At 40.2% G+C, this 15,781-nt stretch overlaps 1 protein-coding gene across 1 annotated transcript in view; it reads right to left on the bottom strand.

The window, feature by feature from the left end:
• Positions 1–10,173, bottom strand: part of FXYD2 (FXYD domain containing ion transport regulator 2) — a 53,003-nt gene extending 42,830 nt beyond the window's left edge. Inside the window, exon 1 of the mRNA XM_072610968.1 lies at positions 10,027–10,173. The gene's annotated coding sequence lies outside the window, so the exon portion shown is untranslated. The remainder of the gene's footprint in view (positions 1–10,026) is intronic.
• Between the last annotated feature and the right edge of the window lie 5,608 nt (positions 10,174–15,781).

Below are 15,781 nucleotides of genomic sequence, written 5' to 3'. Positions count from 1 at the left end.
GTGAATACTCTTCTTTGATACTATGTCAAAACTCAACAAATGGTAAGCTCTTCAAGGTTAGTTGAAATGTAAAATCTGAGATCATATCAATGAACTTTCCATACTCTGTTATGTTAAAATCTACTGGTCAATTACACACTATGAATGAATCTTTTACCCAGGCATTTTTTGTGCATTGGTCATTTGGAAAATATAGCTTCACTGAGTTATACAGATCTTTCAAATGGTTGACACATTTCATTGTACAATAGTCAAAAAATTGCATTTATCACTATCACTATCAATCTTGTTAAAAAAAGTCTTTCAGTATTAGGAAGATGTCAAGATCAAAATTGCAAGTTTTCTAAAATTTTAATTTTCACTTGAAAGCTTATATTTTATCATTGGCAAAAATAATGTCAGTTGTTTTCTTCTTGAAATGACAGGCACACTTTGTTCATGTTCTAGAAAATGTCTGCCAAATACTCGAGTCTGAGTAACCACAGTTTGTCTGTCAGTCATTATTTCAAGTAAAAATGGTGTCACGTGAAGAAAGTGCTAGTTCAGCTTCTGTGTTAAACAGCTGCGCAAGGGTTTTTTCTTAATATGTTTAGCATGATTGATTGCCCATGTATAACCTGTATCAGATTGCTTACCATCTTGAGAAGGAAGGATGGGAGGGGGGGAAATTTTGGAATTCAAAATCTTATAAAAAATGAATTATAAAGACTATCTCTACATATAATTGAAAAATTGAAATACTATTTACAAAAATAATCATACAAAAGGAAAGAAAAAGGTTAGGCTACTCTCAAAAAAAAAAAAACCATTTCCATGGTTTTCTATAAAAGGGCCTCTCAGAGGTGGGAACCTTTGTTTTGTCAAGTCTGAATTCAGTCAAAGGGCCTCACTTGAGGACCTAGAAAGCCACATGTGGCCTCAAAGCTGCAGGTTCCCCCCCCCAGATTGTACTCAATTTTTTTTTCCTTATTGTTTACAAAAATAGCAAAATCTAGCCCCTCCAAGTAGGTTGCCATGGCAGGTAATTTATAATAGTAATTTATATCCAAACTTTCATTCTGTTTCAATCTGAAGGCAAATAGAAAAACAAACAACAAAACCTTTTCCTTGAGGCAATTATCCTACATTAGGAGGTGGTAAAAGTCCTTTGTGCATGCTTCCCATTTTGTCACACTAAATATCTTTTCAAAAAGTATGTTTGAAAGTCAAGATTTAATGAAACTAATAATTTTTATTGCTTTGCCGAGGACATTCTTAAGTGAAACTGGCATTTTATTTTTAGTTTTTACAGTGAGTGTCTGACAGTGAAATATACAATGATGTCTAATAGAATTTGGTTCCACTGTCTTATTCTCACTAAGGCACCAGCAGCTTGGTAAAGCTATTGCTTTTGTACCATCAACACAAATATCAACCCAGCTGCGCCAGAATAAACCAGGAGACTCAAAAAGGTTATTCAATACTTTGAATATTTTAGCATCTTGTATGTTTGTTGCCAAGCACTCACAGAATCAATCAATTTATTGATAACCATTAGCACCTATTATATGGCAGGAACATGAAAGACATTTTTCAAAGCTTTGTTGGTACTAGACAAAGCAAAAGAGCAAGTCCATTCATGTCTGTAGATTTGTCCATTTGTAGAGCAAAAGTACAATTCTGCACACGAAATAGTAACAGTCTTCTTGTTTTCAGCTAAATCTTTAATTCAGTGAGCTCCTGTCTAACTGGAAAGTGGCACTTACTTGCTTTTCAGGCAGTAAGTATCCAGAAATGGCATCTGTTTAAAGCTTATTCTGTCTTTCAGCCATTGTATACACTTCTCCAGCTAATGCAATAAAATAACCTTGTAAGATACCTCAGTGACTATTTCATTTCTAGTTTAAGAAGCTATAGTGAGCAACTTTTGACTTTTAAAAAGTTTGTAATGTCAATGTTTAAAATATTCAGTCGTGGGGCAGGTTGGTGCCATAGTGGATAGAGCATCAGCCCTGGAATCAGGAGAACCTGAGTTCAAACACTACCTCAGATACTCACTAGCTGTGTGACCTTGGGTAAGTCACTTAACACCTATTGCCTTCCCCAAAAAGTTAAAAAAAATGTAATTGTAAAACAAAATATTCAATTTCTTTTTCTTTAAATTCTGAATGATTGGTCTCAAAATAATGCCATAAATTAACTGGCACCATAATACTTTTCAAAAATTTTCTATTGCATAAAATTCAATAAGGTAAATTAATATCTTCATCGCCTCTGGACAACTCCACTATAAGCCTATGAGGAATTGAGAGTGAAAAAGACAAATAAGTTTCTAGTATTTTTATGAAAGAAGTTTTGTCTTCCAGGAACCCTGGGAAGGGTCCTGGGACCCACAGGGCATCTCAGAACACACTTTCAGATTCTCTGGTTTGGGGCAATGAGAAGTTAAGTGACTTTCCTGGGACCACACAGCTTATATGGGTCAGAGGCAAGACTTGTATCCATACTTTACTGGCTTGGAAGGCAGCTCTTTTACTATATACCAAGTTGCCTCTCAATCCAAAATAAATTAATATACAAATATATGCTTTGGTGACTATATCACACATATGGACATTCTATTTTTTCCATATATATGTACATGCTGCTACAATGAATACATTTGATACGATTAATTACACTTTAATTCAGTTAATTTAATTGGTTAATTAATATGATTAATTTCACTTTAAAATTACTGAATTCAGAACAATTTTATATCATTTTATGTTTTCTCAATTAATGAACAGGAATTATCTAATTTTTTTCACTTGGGGATGCACGTATCATGTATACATGATGTATACAATATCATGTATTTTTTTAATATTAAAAAGACCTAGATACTTAAAACTAGAGGAGTTCAGAAGTGGGGAAAGCCCCTGTGGGCTGGCATGATCAGGGAAGGATCCACAAGAGTGAATCTAGTTTGAGCTGGGCCTTGAGAGATCAGTAGGACTTTTAACAAAGAGAAGAATGGAAGACATTCTGAACTATAGGAGCAGTCAGCATTGAGAGGTAGGGAAAATAATAATGGTGATAACAAGCAGTTCAGTGGCACAGAGGACCTGACTAAGACACTAACTAGCTATGTGACCCCAGGCAAGTCACTCAACTTTTCTCAAACTCAGCTGTAAAATGGGGATAATGATAGCACTTATCTCAGGATTGTAGTGATGATAAAATGAGATAATATATAAAAAGCTCTTTGCAAACCTTAAAGAGCTACATAAATGCTAGATATTATAATAATAGCTGAAACTTTTATAACACTTTAAGGGCTGTAAAGTAATTGACAAACATAATTTCATTTGATCTTACCAGTCCTGTGAAATAAGTCATAGGAGAATTATTATACCCATTTTACGTATGAGAATATTGAGGGTCAGAGAAATAAAATGACTTGCCCATGGTAAAAAAGCTAGTAAGGGCTGTAGGAAGAAATCTCAGTCTTTCTTGACCCCAAATCTAACACTCTTTCCATGATAGCATGCTTCTTCTCTAAGAACGATCTGACATTGGAGTAGTCAGTTCTCAAAAAAAGGGGCCTTCACCTTATAATCATCTTCCTTACTGAATAATATCAAGACCAGGCCCTACCAACCCCTCCCATTTAGGTGACATCTAAGCCTTGAGTTCTAGCAGGGCTTCCATTATAAAGAGTTAAATTTTCTCAGCACAAATACAGTCAGATCTAAGTAAGTGGAAAAACATCAGTTGCTCATGGGTAGACCAAGCCAATATAATAAAAATGACAATTTTACCTAAATTAATTTACTTATTTAGTGCCATACCAATTAAACTATCAGATAATTATTTTCTAGAGCTGGAAAAAATAGTATCAAAATTCATCTGGAAGAAGAAAAGGTCCAGAATATCAAGGGAACTAATGAAAAGAAATGCTAGGGAAGGTGGCCTAGCCCTATCAGATCTCAAATTGTATTATAAAGCAGAAATTATCAAAACCACTTGGTACTGGCTAAGGAACAAAAGGGTAGACAAGTGGAATACGATAGGTACTCAAGACACAATAGACAATGTAGCAATATAGCAATCTACTGTTAGACAAACACAAGGACCCCAGCTTCTGGGATAAGAACTCACTGTTTGACAAAAATTGCTGGGAAAACTGGATAACCGTGTGGTGGAAACTAGGCATAGACCAATGCCTGACACTATACACAAGAATAAAACCCAAATGGGTACATGATCTATGTATAAAGATGGATACTATGTGAATTGGTGGAGCAAGGAATAGTGTATTTATCAGATTTGTGGAGAAGGGAAGAATTTTTGACTAAAGAAGAGAGAGAAAGCATTATGAAATGCAAGATGGACAATTTTGATTACATTAAACTGAAAAGTTTTTGCACAACCAAACCCAATGTAACCAAAATTTGGAGGGATGTAGAAAACTGGGAAAGAATTTTTACAGTTATTGTAGGTGATAAAGTCCGCATTTCTAGAATATATATAGAGAACTGAGTCATGTACAAAAATACAAGTCATTCTCCAATTGATAAATGATCAAAGGTTATGAACAGGCAATTTTCAGAGGAAGAAATTAAAGATATCTATAATCATATGAAAAAATGCTCTAAATCACTATTGATTAGAGAGATACAAATCAAAACAACTCTGAGGTACCACATCACACCTATCAGATTGGTCAACATGGCAAAACAGGAAGATGATAAATGTTGGAGAAGATGTGAGAGAGTTGGAACACTACTTCATCATTGGTGGAGCTGTGAGCTGATCCAACCATTCTGGAGAGCAATTTGGAACTATGTCCAAAGGGCTACAAAAATGTGCCTACCTTTTGACCCAGCATTATCGCTTCTAGGACTGTATCCCCAAGAGACCATAAAAATGGGAAAGGGTCCCACATATACAAAAATATTTATAGCAACATTCTTTGCAGTGGTCAAAAACTGGAAATCAAAGGGATGCCCATCAACTGGGGAATGACTGAACAAATTATGGTATATGAATGTAATGGAATACTATTATGCTATAAGAAATGATGAACAGGAAGACTTCAGAGAAGCCTGGAAAGACTTATATGAACTGATGCTGAGTGAAAGGAGCAGAACCAGGAGAACTTTGTGCATAGCAACAACCACAGTGTGTGAGAGTTTTTTCTGGTAGACTTGGAACTTTGTAGCAATGCAAGGACTTAAAAAAAAATTCCCAATGGTCTTTTAAGGCAAAATACCTTCCATATCCAGAGAAAGAACTATGGAATTCAATTGCAGAATGTAGCAGATCATTTTTTTGTGTGTGTATTATATTTTGGTTTGTTATATGATTTCTCCCATTCAATTTAATTCTTCTACACAGCATGACTGTAGTAAAAATATATTTAATAAGAATGTTTGAGTAGAACCTATATAAAATTGTATGCCATCTCAGGGAGGGAGGGGGGACGTAGGGTAGAGGGAGGGAAAAATAATCATCTAAGTTATATGGTAGTGATTGTAGAACACTGAAAATAAATAAAATTAATTTTACAAATAGTTAAATTTTCTCTCATTCCCTTCATCTCTTACTCAGGATAAGAAAGATCCCAATTGAAAACAGGACCACAACACATACCCAATTCTCAATCTAAGGTAATCTGTAGAAGGAGCAGCCAGGTTTGAATAAAGAGGACATATGAGACACAGGCAGGCAGATCCCAACTCTCTTGAAAGGAACACCCTTCCCTCATCTTTTTTGAAGTCTTCTTACCACCCCCAGGCTGCACATGGCAGCATCCAGCTTTGGAAGCAACTCTGGAGCACACAAGGGCTTCAGGTTCTTGCCTCTCCCACCCAGGCTTCAGGGGAGTCCACTTTCCACCAGCTAGGACCAGAGGAACCAACAGGCTGCAGAAAAAGTCATCTCCATAGTGGTATCTGGGGAAAATGCAAAGAAAACAAGTATGGGTTGCTGTCCAGTGGTTTTCCAGTCATGTACAACTCCTCATGACCCCATTTAGGGTTTTCTTGGCAGAGATACTGGAGAGGTTTGCCATTTTCTTTTCCACTCATTTTACAGATGAGGAAACTGAGGCAAACAAGGTTAAGTGACTTGTTCAGGATCACAAAGCTATTAAATGTCTGAGGCCAAATTTAAACTCAGGAAGTCTTTTTGACTCCAGGCTTGGTATTCGATCCACTGCACCCCCTAACTGCCCTCCAGAAAAGAAGTGACTCCAGACTAAAGACTTCACAGGCTGATCATCAGCAGAGTTGGAAGAAAAAATGAGGCATGGTCCTGACTTCAAAGAGTTACCAGTCTGGTTGGAAAGATAGAACATTCACACATGAAAAAAGAACAGGTTCTACAAAGCAGCTGAGATGGTGTGGCAAGAGATTTGGACCTGGAGTCAGGGCATCTGGATTTAAATGCAAGCTCTTTTAGTGACCCGTAAGGTGACCATAGACAAGTCAGTTCACCTGTCTTTGGTTTTGGTTCCCCAAAAATGCTGGAGCACATTCTGTAAGCCTGTTATAACTACATCACTCATCAAATAAAATCATACAGACCCCAAGTGTTATGGGAGTTCAAAGGAGAGAAAGATCTCAGGGGACTGGGAGGATTCAGGGAAGACTTCGTGAAAGAAGTGGGCTTTGGGCTGAGCAGGATCCAGGTGGAAAGAGATAAAGAAGAATAGGAAAAAGTGAGATTCTGGGGAAGAAGAGAGAGTGTGAACAAAGGCAGAAATGGTTAAATGTTGGAGGAAGCAGTGAGTAGCAGTTCAGCTTTGAGCACTGAATAAAAGATCTAGAGCTTAAAGACCTATCCTTTTAGAAATGAGGAAATGGAGGCATTCCAATTCAACTAAGCCAAAGCTAGAGGGAAAAGAACAGGTGCCTCTGAAGACAAGGGAGACCTTCAGAAGGAAGGAGTGACAGAAACTTTTGTCTTTGTAGTCAGGGAATAGCACAGGGAGAAAGCACTTAATAAATGCTTGTTGATTGGACCATTCTAGGACTCAGGTGTTCTGAAGACACTCACTGGTCAGGATCAACCTGCTTTACATACTACTGTTCACATGAAATCATGAGGTTTGGGGTAAATAAAATTTCACCAACATATACTAAGTACATGCTACATATGAGGCATGGTCCTGGCTGCTGAGGGACAGAGAAAGATGGAGAACACACAAGATCTGCTCACACACACACAATCCCTACCCTGGGAGAGCCAGCAGTCTGATAAATGACACGTGGCATCTACATGCACTCAGCATAATGCCTGCTACAAAGTAGGTACTTAACACGTTTGTTTCCTTTCTCCCTTCCTTTCCCCCTTCCTCCCTTCTCTCCTCCTTTCCTCCTTTTCTTTCTTCCTATATGTTAGAGTTTAAAATATATTTAAAAATATAGACCACTATGCACACATAGACAAGTTAAGCTGTGTTATGTGAAGTCTGAGGAGAAAGATCACTTTTGATTGGTGAGGGAAGTGAAAACTTTGAGCAGTAGGGGCCATTTGAGGCTAGTATTTAAAGGATGAAGAGAATTTCAACCCTTTCTCCACTCTCTAGTTCTTTTGAAAGAGCAACCTATGAAACAAATTCCTGACTGTCAGGGGAAGGATCCCTACTAAAGGTGCATAATATTGTTTTTTTTTAAAGAATGATGGCTGATGGAAATCTGCTGAGGGAAACCATCTCATTTCTCTGAGATGATTCAAAAGTCCTATTGTCTATACATACTTTAGAACAGATGACCTCTAAGGGAGCCTCAACTCTGGAATCAAATCCTAGGGCACTCCACACACATTTTCTGGCTCAAAAAGAAGTTGATGGAGAAAGTGAAAAGGAAGGAGAGAGAACACAAAGTAGTGGTATTCCTCTTTGCTCTACCCCAACATAGGAAGACTTCTGCTCAGGGACCTATGGGGAATCCTACACAGTTTTTCAAGTAGTTTGAGGCTAGTAGTGACCTGAGACCCTAAGTGTTCTTCCTGTCTCATAGCCAGAAGTCCCTGGAATATCCCAAGCTGGCTTTGGGGAGGTTATCCAACATCCAGAAACTTTCCAAAATCCTTGATGTATCCAGAGGCAGCAGTCTTATTCTAGTTCCTCTGCCAGCCACTGGAGGTCAGGATTGTTCTAGGAATGTCTGACACTCTCTGGATTTTGTAATTACAGTTTGGAGAAACCTGAGAAATGATCAAGTCCCACGCTCACATTCAACGTAGTGCGTACTTTCAGAGTAGTTATTGTGTCCAGAACTGTGCTGAGCACCATCTGAGATGGAAGGAAAGGAGGAAGGAAGGAAAGGAGGGAAGGAAGGAGAGAGGGAAGGAAGGAGGGAGGAAAGAGGGAGGAAAGGAAGAAGGAAAGAAGGGAAGAAAGGAAAGAGGGAAGAAAGAAAAGGGAGAGAGAGAGAAGGAAGAAGGGAGAAAGGGAAGGAGGAATGGAAGGAAGGAAAGAGGGAAGGATGGATTTATTAAGTACCTACTATATATTAGGTACTATTATGCTAAGGGCTTTACAATTATTCTCTCATTTGATCCTCACAACAATCCTGGGGGGTAGGAGCTATTATTATTTCTATTTTTTAAATTGAGGAAACAGGGGTAAATAAAGGCTAAATGACTTGCCCAGGATCACACAGCTAGTAATTGTCTGAGGTTAGATTTGAACTTGGGTCTTTCTGAGGCCCAGAGCTCTGTCCGCTTCTGTGTAGGGCATTATACCTACTATATACCTACTGCTGATCTAACTGGAAAGACATGACTATAGTATGAAAGAGTGAATCCAGTGCACATTTCTGTGGCATGGACTGTGAATGTCCTGTCCTGCAGGAGTTCAAATGAGAGGGACATCACTGGGGGCTTCATGGAGGAAAGAGACGAGTTGGGGCATGAAGGACTGGGAAGAGCTCTGACCCCAGCAACTGTCAGATTCAATGCAACCCAATAAACATGTAATAAGCATCTACCAGGTAGAACAAAAGGAAGACTTCCTGTCCTCAAGGAACTGACTTTCTACTAGAGAAATATATCATGTATGTAGAGGTCTATGGAGATTAATTTTAGGATCAGGAGGCTAGTCGTACAGGTAAGAAAAATTGAAGGCCAGACCTAGGATGATGGTTGTGTGAATGGAGATGAGAGACAGGGAAGTTATTGTAGAAGTAGAATCAAAACTTGGCCACCAGTTGCATGGAAGTATGGACACACATAGGATGCACATAGGACAACATTCAAATTTCAAAGCTGAGTGACTGGCTGGAAGGATGGAGGCATTCCTTAGAGAAAGAAGACAATTATAAACATGGTTTTATTCCTTCAGGGGAGGAGATGGGGGTACATAAAATGAGTTTAATTTCCTTTAATGTCTAGTGGGGTGGTGCCCTTCAGCACAAACCAGGGTAAGGATTCCTTTTTGGTTTTGTATAGCACAGTACCAGATACAGAGTAGACGTATGGTAGTGCTTGTTAAATAGTAAAGAATGATTCAGATCCCTGAGAGGCTGAAATCCCCTGTCTCAAAAAGAAGCTTGATGGAGAAAGTGAAAAGGAAGGAGAGAGGAGAACACAAAATAGAGTGGTATTGCTCTTTGCTCTACCCAAGATAGGAAGATTTCTTCTACTCAATGCACAGTTTTCTAAGTAGTTTGAGGCTGGTAGTATTCTAGTTGCATGTTCCTCCTGTCTCATGGCCAGAACATTCCAAGCCAGCTTTGGGGAGGTTATCCAACATCCAGAAACTTTCCCAAATCTTCAGCCTTGTTCCAGTTCCTCTGGAAGCCACTGGAGGTCAGGATTGTTTTAGGAATGCCTGGTATTCTCAAATAATTGGAGAATTGTGTAACCGATATTCAAAGAAACACACAGTATAATAAACATATATTAAGAACCTACTGTGTACCAGGCACTGTACCAAAATATGGATGAGAAAAAGAAAGACAGACCCTGCTGTCAAGGAGTTTACAACTTAAAGGAGAAAGATGACAAAACAAAAGGAAGCAGAAAGGGCCAAGGGGATTAGGAGGGGGAAGGTACCTGAGGCAAGGCTATGATGAAGGTGGAGTCAAATCCCAAGGGACAGTTGATAAGAAATGTAGAACTGACTGGGATTCTGAACCCTCTTCAAAGGGAAGCTTGAGGAGAAAATGTTTGCTCCTCCCCTGAGCTTCCAATCAGAGAGGCAGGGATTAGGCAGGTGCTGGTGAGTTGTGCTTATCAAAGCTGATGCAATCAAGATCTGATGAGTTTTCTGGTAATGAGCTTTGGGGGGAGGGGAGGAGGAAGGGAAGGGTAGGTCGTGGTGATGGAAGAGTCAAATCCAAAGGCTGCAGCTGATGGGAAACAAGACCTGATGATGATGAAATCCCGCTAAGTAACTTTAAGTGAACAGCTTTTGTGTCCAGCACTGCTCTGGGCACCATGGGAGATTCAAGAACTCCTGATCGAGCTGGAAATTATAGTAAGAAAGAATGAATCCAGTGCCTATTGGTGTAGTATGAACTGTGAATGTACTGTCCTGCAGAAAGTCAACGGGGGAACATCACTGGGGGCTTCCTGCAGAAAAGAGACTTGAATTGGGGTATATGGGGTGTTCAACAAGGAGGATTAACACCCCTGGTCAGGGCTTGCTGAGCCCTTTTCAGGGCTGCTCACTCCCCTTTGGTATATACCTGGCACTCAATTCACTTGCGACCTCAAGAAGCTATAGCTTGCAGAGCAGCCACACCCTGGTAAAACCATCTCAGGTTGAGAGTACCTGACAGACCTCAACCCATGGGTGAGTTAGGGCAATGTCTACCCCAAGTATGTGAAGCCTTCCCCTGGCAGAATGGGAGGATGAGAACAATTTGTTTCAACATCCATGAAGGCAACTAAAGCAGGTGCTGCGGATGGCTTAAAGACTGGTCAGAAATCTAAGACACCAGGGTAATCCACTGGATCCCAGGCCATAACCAGTTGTGCTGGCTTTTGGCTTGCCACTGGACTTAGATGACCCTGGAAGAGAGAATGAGGCTGACTACTCTGTACAACTCTGCCTCACTCAAATCCAAAATTCAAGAGCAAGTTGAGACCACGTGATCATGTCATCTGTTCTTTAAAACAAAAGAACAGAAAAACAACCATAGACTTGGAACTGAGCCTTGAAGGATTGGAAAGAACCCTGACCTGGGCTATTGTCAGATTCACTCCAACCCATTAAGCATTTATTAAGCACCTTCCACTTATCTAAGTACTGGGGATATGAAGACAAAAGGAGAAATAGTCCCTTCCCCTAAGGAACTGACTCTCTCCTAGAGGAATAAATTATGTACATTAAGATGGATCCATTTTGGAGCTATTTAGGGTTCTAGGGCTTCTGGGTGGGGCAGTGGATGGAGGGCTGGCCTGGAGTTGGGGAAAGACTCTTCTTCCTGAGTTCATATCAGACACTTACTGTCTGTGTGACCCTGGGCAAGTCACCAAACCCTGTTTGCCTCAGTTTCCTCATCTATAAAATGAGGTAGAGAAGGAAATGGTAAAACCACTCTAATATCTTTACCAAGAAAAACCCAAATGGGGTTGCAAAGAGTCAGACATAATTGAACAACAGCACAAGGTAATTTAAAGTAATTTGAGGACAGAGAGAATCTTAACAACCAGGGCAATCAGGAAAGGCTTCCTGCAGGAGGAGGCAAAGGCACTGAGGTTTGAAAGAAGACTGGGAGCCTCAGAGGCTTGGAGGATCCTTCACACAAAGGCCACAGAGGTGGAATCAGGGATGGACCTAGTGTGTGAAGAAAAATAATCTGCAATAATCATGAAAAGACCAGCTAGTGCAGGAATGTAAAGGGCTTTAAATGCCAAGATGAGAAGTTTGTATTTTATCCTAGAGGTAATATATGGGGAGCTCCTGAAGCATCTACTCTGGGGAGTCACATGATAGATTTCTTCAGGAAGATGATTTTGGTGAAGGGACTGAAGAAAACCAGATCACACCCTGAGTAAATGTCAAAACCAGTTCTAGAACCCAGCTCTCCAGTCTAGAACCTGGCTGGATAGGAGAGAGGGAGAGATTGGCAGTTGCATTCTAGACTGGAGATCACAGTACTAGATTTGGTTTTGACATTCACTCAGGGTGTGATCTGATCTCTTCCAGTCCCCTCACCACCCAAATTGTTCTCTTGACATGTTTCTACCCTGGACAAGACAAGTCGTTTCACCTTTCTAAGCCTCAGTTTCTTTATCTGTAAAATAAGGGGATTTGACTAGATGACCTCTAAGGATCCTTTTAGCTCCAAATCCTAAGCTCCCCCATGGGTTGTGTTCAACTTCCTAAAATGTGCCATCCAAGTCCAAATGAAGTCTGACCAAAGCAGAGCACAGTGGGAATGTGACTGCCCTTTTCTGAACATGATGCCCTTAATTAATGCAGCCCAATATTAACCTAGGAGCAATGGGGGACAGAGCACATTTAGGCTTAACAAAAGGAAAAGTTTCCTAACAATCAGAGCTACCCCAAAGTGCAATAGACTCCCTTAGGAGATGATGAATTCTCATCAGTGGAGATCTTCACCAGAAGCTGGACAGACACTTGTTGGAGATGTCCTCATAGGAATTCCTGTTCATGCACAGATTAGACCAGATAGGCTCCAAGGTGCCTTCCAATAAGTAGAGACAGCGTGATTTGAGGAACACTGGTTTTTATGGCTGCAACACCGCACTGCTAATTCTAATTGGCCATGTGGTCCAACTAGAACCTTCAGATTTTTTTCATAAGAACCTTCTCTTTAGCTTAAGTCTCTAATGTTTCGGAGTCAAAACTCAACTCTTTTATCACACTGATTAAAAATAACTAGAAGAGCACAAAGCAGAAGTTTTCTTATTAGAGTTCTGTGGCTTTGTTCCACCTAGCCTCAACTCCAACCTACTAACCTACTTGTAGCTTCTGAATACATAGAACAAGACAAGGTGGACTCTCCTATGATTACAAGTTTTGAGGCAGGGTCCAGGGGTTTATGAAATTGCTGCTCTGTGCCCCACTCCTTGAAAAAGTGGGAAAAGTTTAGGTTTATGCAGTCAAATTCCCTAATGAGAAATCTTTTTTTTTTTCTTCTAAGGCTTCTGGAAGGAAGGGAGAAGGGAAGGCTGATCATGACCAGCATGAGCTCTAGGATACTTTCCACAAGGGTTTCTTTACTCTCCAATAGACTTAATGAAGTGATGGTAAAGACAAAGCCATAACTAGTATTGGGTAACTGGCATTTGTTTCAGGGTTCGGACATTTAAGGGGGCATGTTTTTTTTAAGCTTTTATTTAGTATTTTATTTTTCTCCAGTTGCATGTAAAAACAACTTTTAACACTTGTTTTTAAAACTGTGAGTTTCAAATTCTCTCCCCTCCCTCCTTGAGAAGGCAAGCAATTTCATACAGGTTATACATGTACAGTCATGAAAATCATACTCATAATAGTCATGTTGTGAAAGAAAACATTGACAAGAAAAAACCTCAATAAAAATTATGTTAAAAATGTATGCTTCAATCTGTATTCAGATACCATCAGTTCTTTCTCTAGGGAAGGATAGCATTTTTCATTGTAAGTCCTTCAGAGTTGCCTTGGATCATTGTACTGCTGAGAACAGCTGTCATTCATGGCTGGTCATCTTATAATATTGCAGCTACTTTGTTGATAGCACTTTTCACTTTGCATCAGCCCATGCAAATCTTTTGAGGTTTCTTTCTGAGAACATCCTGCTCACCATTTCTTATAGTGCAATAGAATTCCATCATAATCACATATCACAACTTATTCAGCCATTCTAAGGGAGCATATTTCTTCCCCGGTGGCGGGCACATTCCCCATAATAACTGTCATTCCCATGTCTCACTCCAATATCCTTCACCCTCTTGTGTTGTTCCATGCACCACCACTATTCCCAAGACACTTTTGCTCTCATACCCTTCCTTCCTGTCTTCTCTCTTAAATGCCCCTTGGAGTCACAAGCTGGACTCTTTGGGGGACAGATTGCCCCCTTTCCAGTGCAACTAAAGTCATCATCAGATTGAATTTACCCCAGGTCTGGGAATTCCTCTTTGTGGCTAAGGGTGAGGATGGCTGTCTTTGCTCCCACCACCAGTATGGTGACTGAAGCAATGAGAACCACCTAGAGATTCTTTGGCCAAAGGGAAGCAGGCCTTCAGGATCAGTGTCCCACAAAACTATTTGTGAGCCCCAAATCTCAGGTTGCTTTAGGACTAGCTTTAGCTACCATTGTGTTGTGTTTGTCCTTCATTTTCAAAGAACAGCATGACATCAAAGAAACGATGACATGACTTGCATTGGACTTTGTTTTGAGTGAGGGAGGACTGTTCAAGGTCACCAGCCTCACTTTCTCCTACTGAGCCCTCTGGATCCAGTGACCAGATACTCATCAGGATGGCTGGAGATTGCCCAGGATACAGTGGGGGAACTTTGCTATCATAATGATGTCAGTAAAGATGGAAGAATTGCTATTTCAACAGCTCTGAGACACAGGCTTATTATAAAGAAGACTAGGATAGCTCTGCCATCAGGTAGCAGTGTGACTTTAACCTCTTCAGACCTTAGTTTCCCTCTTTGTAAAATGGGGGAGAGGATTTTGAACCCTAATTCTACTTCTAGCTTCATCATTCTATGATTCTAAAAAACCTTTACCAAAATTGGTCCAGAAATAACACTCAAGCAGAAAGAGGATGCCTGTCTCAGGCCTAGAGTCAAGAGTTGGGGCAGCAGACATTTGTGGGGCTGAGATTTCTAGCTGATTTACCGAAGCAGATCTAATACCAAACCTCTGCCCTTTTCTCGGTCTGGGGTTATTTCCTTACAGTCTCCCCACAAGACCCCATTTCCCACATGTTCCTATTTATCCATGCTTAATCTCTGACCCTCCCACTACTGTTTGACCCAAGTTTTGGGGAACAGGACTATACCTTTCAGAATTTTGGGATTAGTAACCAGTTTTCTGGGTAAGCTAAGTGGCATAGTAGATTGAGTGCTGGGCCTGGAGTCAAGAAGATTCATCTGAGTTCAAATCTGGACTCAGACACTTACTAGCTGTGTGACCCTGGGCAAGCCACTTTAACCCTGTCCACTTCAGTTACCTCAAATGAGCTGGAGAAGGAAATGGCAAACCACTCCAGTATCTTTGCCAAGAAATCCCCAAGCAAGACAAATATGGATGAGGAGGAGAAAGGAACTCAAGCTAAGCAGGATCATGCTCTTCAGGCTTCTTGAAATGCCTTGGAACAAAACTGCCAGACTCCTGGCAATGCCAGGACTGTGGGTCCAGAATTAGGACCTGGTCTGTTCCACATGTCTCCAAATCCTCCTGGCTTTCTTCAGAACTGGTATCTTGCCTCAGATGTTATCTCCCATTTAGTGTGTGTCTATATATGTGTGTGTATACATATACACATAAACATATGGGCATATATACACACACACACACATATATACATATGGATTCATGTGTGTATATACATTTATATATACACTTACTTATACACATATTTTTCTGTTTTCACATGCATATATAGATGAACAAATATATAGAGAGACAAGGAGAGAAAGGTGGTGGGGGGGAAGCTGACATTTCAATCTCACTCTCAACTGAACTGATTAAAGGAAGGAAGAATACACACCCCTACTTGAGGACAAAAATCCATTTAACTCCACAGAGAAATGGGAGGGAAAGGATGAAGGGGGGGAAGGAGAATGAGAGAGACAGTAACAGAGATTTGTTGTTGTTTAATCACATTTGATTGCTGGTGACTC

This window comes from Notamacropus eugenii, chromosome 5 (genome assembly GCF_028372415.1).
Source record: "Notamacropus eugenii isolate mMacEug1 chromosome 5, mMacEug1.pri_v2, whole genome shotgun sequence".
Taxonomy (NCBI): domain Eukaryota; kingdom Metazoa; phylum Chordata; class Mammalia; order Diprotodontia; family Macropodidae; genus Notamacropus; species Notamacropus eugenii.
Note: the sequence above shows the minus strand (reverse complement) of the source record. Positions and strands in the feature narration are given on the sequence as shown.